Below are 8,714 nucleotides of genomic sequence, written 5' to 3'. Positions count from 1 at the left end.
AATTCTGTACTATCTTCCTTCTTATAGTTGCTTTTGTTTTGCAGTTATATTAAAATAAGCTAAGAATATTGCCTGTACATACATACGAGTTTCTTAATCATTATGTATATGGGTGTATACAGACGTACAATTTAAACAATTTCATTTACAAGACAGCCTGGTGTTTCTCTCTACTGCCGCAGCTGCTGCCTTAGCTGTGCGAGTACACGGCGAGAGTTCGCTAGTGGAAAAATGTATGAAGCTCACTCAAACCTACACAGACCCATACATGTAAATATATGAAGTTGTTGGCTCACGCACATGAAAGGCCATACTTTTTAAATAATATTGTTAATATATATATGTAATTAAACTGTTTGTATGTCTATGTGGTAGATGGTTTTATTTTCTTTGATAAACTTAAGCGATTCGGTGTACTTTGTGTGCGTAGACAGAGACCTTCTACGCTTGCCTCAATGTCTGCGGCACCTAATGCAACTATGTATGTACTACTTATATACATACATATATACATTTATACATAATTCCGTCTGTGCATTTGTGCTAAATTAAAAATTAAACTTGTTTCTGTAATTAAATGTATTCACAAGTTTTTGTTGTTGTTTTTCTTTTTGGTATACTTTTTCTTAGTCAACTGTGTTACGTGTTTGCCGTACGGTCTGTTGAGTCCTTTCCGTTCTTTCGTAGCTCATACTCATTTACGCAGACACTCACATCTTCAACACACACAGAGACACACATAAAGACAGTTAGGCAGACTCACACATATCCATATAAACGTGTTTCCCCTTTTATTCGTTCGCTGCTCGAAACAATGACAACTTAAAGATGCCAATTAAAACCGTAATCAACAAAAGCTTCAGTTGAAGCTTGTTTTTTTCGCCTCGCTTTTTCGGCATTTTGATAGTCTTTTAACACAGCTGCTGATGAGCTGACGACAGCGGCGGTACAACAACAAAGCCAAAGCGTTCTGTGATTTCTTAAGCTCATCAATGTGCGAGTGTGTATGTGCGTTGCTTTGTAGCCTTAACTGGCCTTCAACGTTTTTAGCCGCTCACCGCTCGTCGCTACCCGTTCGGTGCGAGTGGCGCTTTGTGTGTGGGAGCTGGTCGCCGCCGCTGGCGTATCCAATTAGGCTGTTTGTTCAGGATATTTACAAATGATTAGGGTGGCATTTGCGGCGGATTTATTATTGTCGTGACAATTGTTTCTTCTTCTTCTTCTGTGTGCTCACTGCTCGCCAAATGCGAATTCATGGTTCATGGGCGTGGCCGGCGCGTTGACACGTTTCTGCTGGTCGCTCAGTAAGAATTTTTGATTTCGAAACCTTTTTTGTTTGTTTAAAAACTTTTGGTGATTGTAATTAACTCTTGCGTACAATTACTGTGTGCGTCCTTCCGATTTGTGGAAATTTATTTCCTAAATGTTTTCAACTAATTCGGAATTAAATTTCAGTTGAGGAATTCATGTGGTGAATAAATTCGAGTAAGTTGTTGATGAGCTGCAATGGGAATTTAGCATTGATTGGAATTCGTACAAATGTGAGATAAGAAGGTGGGGCGAAGTCGTTAAACTCGAGTTGTGAGTTTCACGGAAGTACCGCAGCTTTGGAAATCATTTTGAGGTGGTCTGGCAACTTTAGTCTCAGTATATCAGTCAAGTGTGGTGTCTCTTAAGCGGTGGCTGCCATCAAGGTCGCTTACTGTGCTCTCAAAGTTCGCAAAGACTGCCTGAACTCCTTGTCAATATCATAAGGTTACTTACTTATCAGCCTGTTTGGGTCATGGTCATAGCGGGATCGCTGGAAACTGAAAAACCAGGCAAACGTTGGTTCCAATTTGTTTAAACTGGTCGGTGCTCAGATATCGTCTAGCATGCTATGGCTGGATCCACGACACTCCCGTGGGCTGAATAAGTGTTGGATTAGAACCAGCACATTTACTAACTGGCGAAAAGTGAACCGTAGAAAAATTTCATGAGCTCTAACTGGATACTGTCACAGTTCCATGAAGGAGATCGAGTTGGAAAGATCCAGACGCTTTTTTCTCCGCTACAAACTCTTTCTATTTTCGTTGGACTGCGATTGAAACATTTTAGTAAACATACTCTCGGCACAGCGAGCGAATTGAATCGCCTAAAAAAATTTATGATAGGCCTAAAGTGCTTTGGCGATCCATCAGGATATTTCCATCGATACTTAGGATTTTTTGCCGTCATAAGGGAACGACTTTCCCACCTGTCCAAGAGTGTCCGAGCTTTATAAATCTTACATGTTTTAGTCGATGTCTTCTGAAACATTTATTCTCCTATTACCATCTAGAAGAGTTTTGGATCAAGGTTTAGAAAAACCTTGGAATGAGAATCAAGGACCGCGACGTTAGACGGTTGTACGTAACCGGAACGGAACCAGATTTTTAACCGGTCAAGGACTGTCAAATTCACAGCATTCCTCAAAATTATGTGTGCAATGTTTTATGCCACAAAAACACTTAACTAACATAACCCCTAGTGATCACTACAAGTTTTAGTCCCCATTCGGTAGAGGCCACAATATAATAACAACAACAAGCAACATATTGCTTAGATGTTACCCACTTCACACCCTGTGGTTAGATCAAATATAATATGCCCACCTGCTTGCAACACAATATTGCAACTGTCAACCACTTCTGTGAGCCATCAACACTTCATGGTCAAGTGGCGATTTGCCAGAAGACCATTGAGCATTGAGAGTTAGCACGCCAAGTGTGAGCAGAGTGGGCTGCATCGAGCTGTTAGCCAACGGGAGTCGCAATCAGCCAACCAGTGAGGTGGCAACTGTCACACCACGTCACAACAAAGCTACATACAACAATTAAAAATTGTGTGTTAACAGTTGTACCACTTGAGCGGAGCGTATATGAGAGAGCATTAAGCGGCGCAGCGTCGTAGCGTCGCAGCGGCACAATTGCAATGCATTTGATGTTTTCGAGTTCATGCCTAGATAAGCACTCAGGTGCGTGGTGTGTGGCACTAGTGGAGCCGTTGCGGTGCAGCGCAGCGGAGTGGGACACTTGTTATTGCCACTGCTTCTTGCTACAGTTATTGCTTGCTCCAGTTGCGTGTTGTTGGCTCCGTTCGCTGTTTGCTATCGCTTGTATTGCGGCCATTGTCATGTGAGTCTCAACTCTCCGCGCTCCAATTCGCTTGAATGTGTGTGGGTCACTTCGGTTGGCGGTTGGGCGGCGCAGCGGAGCAGCCTAAAAGCGTGCTTGCAATTGAATAAATGTGTGCATAAACATTTACTGTTATCTGCACATATGTATGTATGTACGTGTGTGAGAGATTATGCGGATGTGCGTGCATGCAACCGCAACAGCAAGCGCTACAACAACCGCCAGCGTGTAATTTGCATCACTTGCCACCAATTGTCTGTGAAATTTTAGTGTTACGAAGACACCTCGCATGTGTCTTCTTGTGTGCATATGCGCTTACTCGCCTCCAAATTCTGTCGCCGCCGCCGCTGCATCATTTGTCCACACGACATTGTCAATTGTGGTTTCGCGCGTTGTTGGCTAACTGCTGGCGATTGTTGGTTTGGCGGTTAGTGCCGGTTAGTAGCTGCTGTTTGCTTCGGCTTTGAGCACTTCTCCATCCAGTTCGAAAACTTGTCGCCGGGGAATTGACTCGTCTACACAACTTATCTTCAAGTGCATTTCTACTTGATAATTGTTTGTGATATTTAGTTATGGTGAACCTCTGATCTCGTGTACGTGTGTGAGGCTGTATTATTGTCTTTCTTATACTGACAGTTTAAGTTTATGTTTGTGTGTTTTGTAATGTTTAAACTTTTAATCAATGGATCTAACGGCATTGGGCTTAGTAGTTGCTATAAAATTAGTAAAGTAAAAAAAAACTGAAATTAATTTCAAGTGCCAACAATTATGTTGATACATAATCAAATTCAAATGTTATTTTCATCTAAATAGAAACTGGAATGTTTAGCGAATATTGGTATAATACATATTTTAAGTTTTTGATTTTCAAATTGAACGAAATTTGGTACATAACATTTTCTTGACACTCTAATGTTACACATTTTGTATTCCATCAGATTCGTTCACTTTCCAATATATACATCAAGAACATATACAAATGCGGCATTGGAGGTGTGACATCGCTTCAAGACCCTAGATACCGAAAATGAGGACCTCAGTGCCTAATGAAATTTTAAACATTTTGTCTAGCCCATATACCTTATGTACGGACTTTTTTATTTCAGGTCGGTTACATCCGAACTTTGCCCTTACTTTAAGAACTCGGTGTAGAACATCGTTTCTCACTATGTTGTGCATGTCTTTATTCTGAAAAACTTCAATGTAGTTTTAATTTGAATCAGCTAAACTGCCTGAGTATTGAATATCATATCTACAGATCGTATTTTATAAATTATTAACGCGACTGAGTTGGAGTATTGGACTTAGAAGCCAGTACAGCTGCGCAAATTCTAATTTGAGCTAATTTTTTTTACTTTTTCTTGATCTCTCCATGTGTGTGTCTTTTGAATTGCAAGCCCCAGATATTTTGAGCATGTTGTTGTTGTTGATACCACCTGACTAAATGTACCCACTTGAGGGCATATTTCGTGCTTGAGGGCAGACACCACTTGTACGCACTGTACAATATTGACATCAATGTTCCATTTGGCGATTTACGGTTCTAGAGCATTAAATTGCATCTGCAGTTGTCTGGAAACAGCAGTGGGGTTGTCACTTGACGCAATTGGTGCCTTCTCATCAGCATAGGTTGCAGTCATTTCGGAGACAAAGTTGATCACTAGATGGTCTTCTCTATAAAGAATATAGGGCACAGACATATAGCTACAAGAAATAATATTGTGAACCAAACTCAATCGATTTCACACCTTACATTTAAAAAAAATCAAAGTCAAAAATATATATTTTTTTAAGAAATCAACTGAGGCCTGCACTTACATTTCAATTACTCATTAGTTTTTTAAAAGCAAAATTGTATTAAATTCAGTTCGGAAACTTTGTACAATGATCCAACGCATTTGTTATTGTTTGTGCCGGCGCATAAGTGTGCCACTACCTGATTATTAGTAACCCCAGGTAAGATAGATTCATTGAAGCATATTTGTAGTATGCTACAAACTCTGAACGCTTAATTCTTCTTTCTACTTCTTGCGCCGCAGATATGACCTCAACCAAACTACGACCTCAAAATTTATTTATTGTATCAGTGATCTGCAGTGATTTGGGAAAATGTCCTCTGATAGCCATGTATTTGTTCTTGCAAGTCGCCGGAATAGTTGTTGTGCATGACACACAAGAATACTATATCTGGACATTGGATGTGAACTATATTTTGTGCTTAATTGTACCAACTATTAACGATAAATATGTATTTTATTCAAACGTCGAATAAAAGCAGTGCATATGTATATTTTAAAACAAAAATCTCGATTAGTCTTTGATATTTGATGGTTTGAACTAAAATGGTCACGAGGTTTTTGTTTAGTGGAATCCTGGTTCATTGAATACATGAGCATATTTGGGGAGGATATGAGAATAATATTTGAGAGAAATATATTTTTCATGGTTTCCTTTAATTCCAGGCTTTAGAATTACAATTGAAGAATTCGAAACCCTTAAGTAACCCTACATATTTGCAAGGAACAGTACCGCTCCTCAAATTGTAAAAAATGTTTCAGGAATATGAGAACTTGCCACCAAATCATGCCCCAACGTACAGTGATGCCCAGATGGATCCACTTCTGGCAGCCATTGGCGGTGAGATGGAACAATATGCGTAAGTATTGAAGTGCTGATTACCCAAGATTACTGAAACACAGGTGAATATTTAAGGAGAATCCAACGGTTATGAAGAGTATTATGGTATAACCTCCGAGATATGCGTTTTTTGTGGACTTTAAAAGTAAAAACTCCCTCGAGGGTATCAGGTTTTATAAAGCTACGGTCAATAACAGGATACATGGTCGGGTCCATTGATCCGCGGACCAGACCGCCAACGATATATACGAATATCAGCGGTTGGTGTATTTTTAGTACCGCTCAATCAGACACCTTGTGAGGCTGAGTTGCAGAATTTGTGTGTCAAAATATGATACTTTTAAAAGAAATGTCGTTTACTTTTGTTTCAATAATTACCATAAGAAAACACTTACTAGCCATTTGTGTTTCCTTTCCAACTCTATTACAGAAATGCCGAGGATCGCGCTAGATATCCAGGTCATATGATGTACCCAATGTCTCCGGAGATGGGCGAGATGAGTGAAGCTACCAATTTGCATGGCTTGTATCCGAGTGGAGGTGGCGGAGGCACTGGTTGGGGCGGAGGCACAACCGGCACTGGTGGTGGTACTGGACACTCTGGTTATGGGTAAGTATTGAAACTCAAACTATTCCACACGTACATTAATTACTTATGCTTTTCTAACTGAAAAACAGTTATGGTGCCCCCTATGGATCAGGAGCCGGCGGTGATGATTATCATCCTGCCGGACCTGTGCATGTGCCCACAGGTGGCTCGTATTCACATCACGCCACAGCTGGTAGCGGTTACGGTGGCTATGCACCGCCACCGCCCAAGTACTATTCGCGTCCCCATCCCACTGCGCCGACTAAGGGCTTTGTCAAAAAGAAGCATACAGCTAGTCAAAGTAATGCGTCCACAATGAACGCACTCACATTGTTGGCGTTCTTCTTCTTTGTTAATTTGCTGCAGAACTGTCTCAAGGAGAACATGGAGGCGATTAATCCCACAGTGATGGTGATGACGTCGAATATGATGCGCAATCGCAACACCAAATTGGCGGAAATGAACTCACGCGAGCAGAGCAGTTCGCCGGCGTCCGCGTTCACATCGGGTGCGAACATTGTCGTTCAGCCGGAGACGCTGGTGTCGGCGGGCAGCAGCTCAGTGGTGGCAGGTGCGCCCGGTTTGGACAGTGTGACGCTGCAAACATCGCCGTATAGCGACGGTGGGGGCGGCGGAGTCGCAGTTGGTGTTGGCGCTGGAGTGTCGAGCGCAGTGAATGTTGGCACCAATTATGCTGGCAGCGCTGGTGTTACTAGTAGCAACAATCAGATTAATAACAACAATAATAACAATCACGGCAGCGGCATTATTGACAATCAACGACCCGCAGAGCCGCAATACAGTTATGGCACCAACGGTGTTAACAATGGACAGCAGCATCAAGGTGGTGCGGCTGTGATTCAAAACCAACACAACAACAATATGCACAGCAATAACAACAATCAAGGGTATGGTGCTAGTAATCATGGTGACAGTTATCCTTTTTCACCAACACCAACAATAATTACTGCTAATCCACGTCCCGAATTCTATGAGCCACCACATCTATACCCTAATCAAACAATAAACTCGGCCACCAGCTTGAACCAACAACATTATTATCAGCAACAGTTGCAACAACAACATCAGCAACACCAACATCGCCCATATGCACCCGGACAATTTGAGGAAGAAGAGTACGACGCTCAAGTATCACAACAACAACCACCATCACAGATACAACAACATGAGCACCACGCACACAACCAGTTTCAACAACAACAACACTATCATGACAGTCGTCCAAATGACAACTACGCACAACAACCACAACAGCAACCAGACAATCACGATGACTATCACGAGCATCATCATCAACAACAACCGCCACATCCAGCACCGCCACACGATCACTTCCAACATCATTATCCCGCTCAACACTCGCAGCATCAGTCTTCTTTCCACTCACATCAAAATGAAGAAAATTATGGCATCAATCGCCGTCCACCGTCTCCCAACAGGGGTCATAGTGACGCTTCACATCCGTGGTCTTACAGCTCGGCTACATCACCTTTCAGGCGTGGCTCGAGCAACTCTCCACTCTCTTCTTATACCTGGTCTTCAGACTCATTGAAGAGTCACGTGAGTGGCAACAATAACTTCGGCGATTTCGACGACGATGAGGAGCGCCGATATGAGGATTCATTTTATACACGTTCCAACAGAAATTTGTAGAGAGTTGGTATGTTCATAATTCTGAAAGAATAATAATAAAATGTTATGATATGAGGGTTTAACTTTTTTCTTGGTAAAAGTATACAGCAAAATGAGGTCAGGTCTATAGCTTAAAGTCCATTTCCGTATTTGGTGTAAATGAGAGGTTTCAGGGAAACAGAACAGACATTTTCAATCAGAAATCGAATTTGACTAGGTATTTAGCTCAAGACAAACTGGCGTTAGTTCGATTGGGAGCGTTTAGTTTTAAGAAATTCAGTTTCCATATCCTGATTTATAGAGAATACGATGAGTACAATTTTCAGCGTCTTCAGGTAACTTTTCGAACCGAAGTGTATAGAATAAAGAGAAGCGTCTTCGATCTTAAATTATAACGAACTGTGGAAGCAATGTTTTTAAAATTAATCGGAAAAAATAATCACTTCTCTACGCAACTTTTCAGAATTTAGAGAGTGGCAACTGACAGAAGTATAATTTAAAATGCGTAGACGGGAAGGTAACCTAGAGAAGTGGAAAGTATAAAGAGCTTATCTATTTAATTCAAACTCGGTATTTTCGAAGAAGTTGGCTTATTACTGATTTAAAATGAGATTAATAAAATATATACATATCTATACATATATGTCACTACATCTTTGCCAAAAATTTTCATAAAATAA

At 41.1% G+C, this 8,714-nt stretch overlaps 1 long non-coding RNA gene across 1 annotated transcript; it reads right to left on the bottom strand.

The window, feature by feature from the left end:
• Positions 1 to 5,238: 5,238 nt before the first annotated feature.
• LOC128919807 (uncharacterized) lies at positions 5,239 to 8,491 on the bottom strand. Its single transcript, XR_008469941.1, has 2 exons — positions 8,141 to 8,491; positions 5,239 to 8,076 (listed from the first exon to the last, which is right to left on the bottom strand). It is a non-coding gene; the product is annotated as an uncharacterized LOC128919807 (long non-coding RNA).
• Between the last annotated feature and the right edge of the window lie 223 nt (positions 8,492 to 8,714).

This window comes from Zeugodacus cucurbitae, chromosome 2, assembly GCF_028554725.1.
Source record: "Zeugodacus cucurbitae isolate PBARC_wt_2022May chromosome 2, idZeuCucr1.2, whole genome shotgun sequence".
Lineage (NCBI taxonomy): Eukaryota > Metazoa > Arthropoda > Insecta > Diptera > Tephritidae > Zeugodacus > Zeugodacus cucurbitae.
This window is presented reverse-complemented; position numbering and strand designations above follow the sequence as displayed.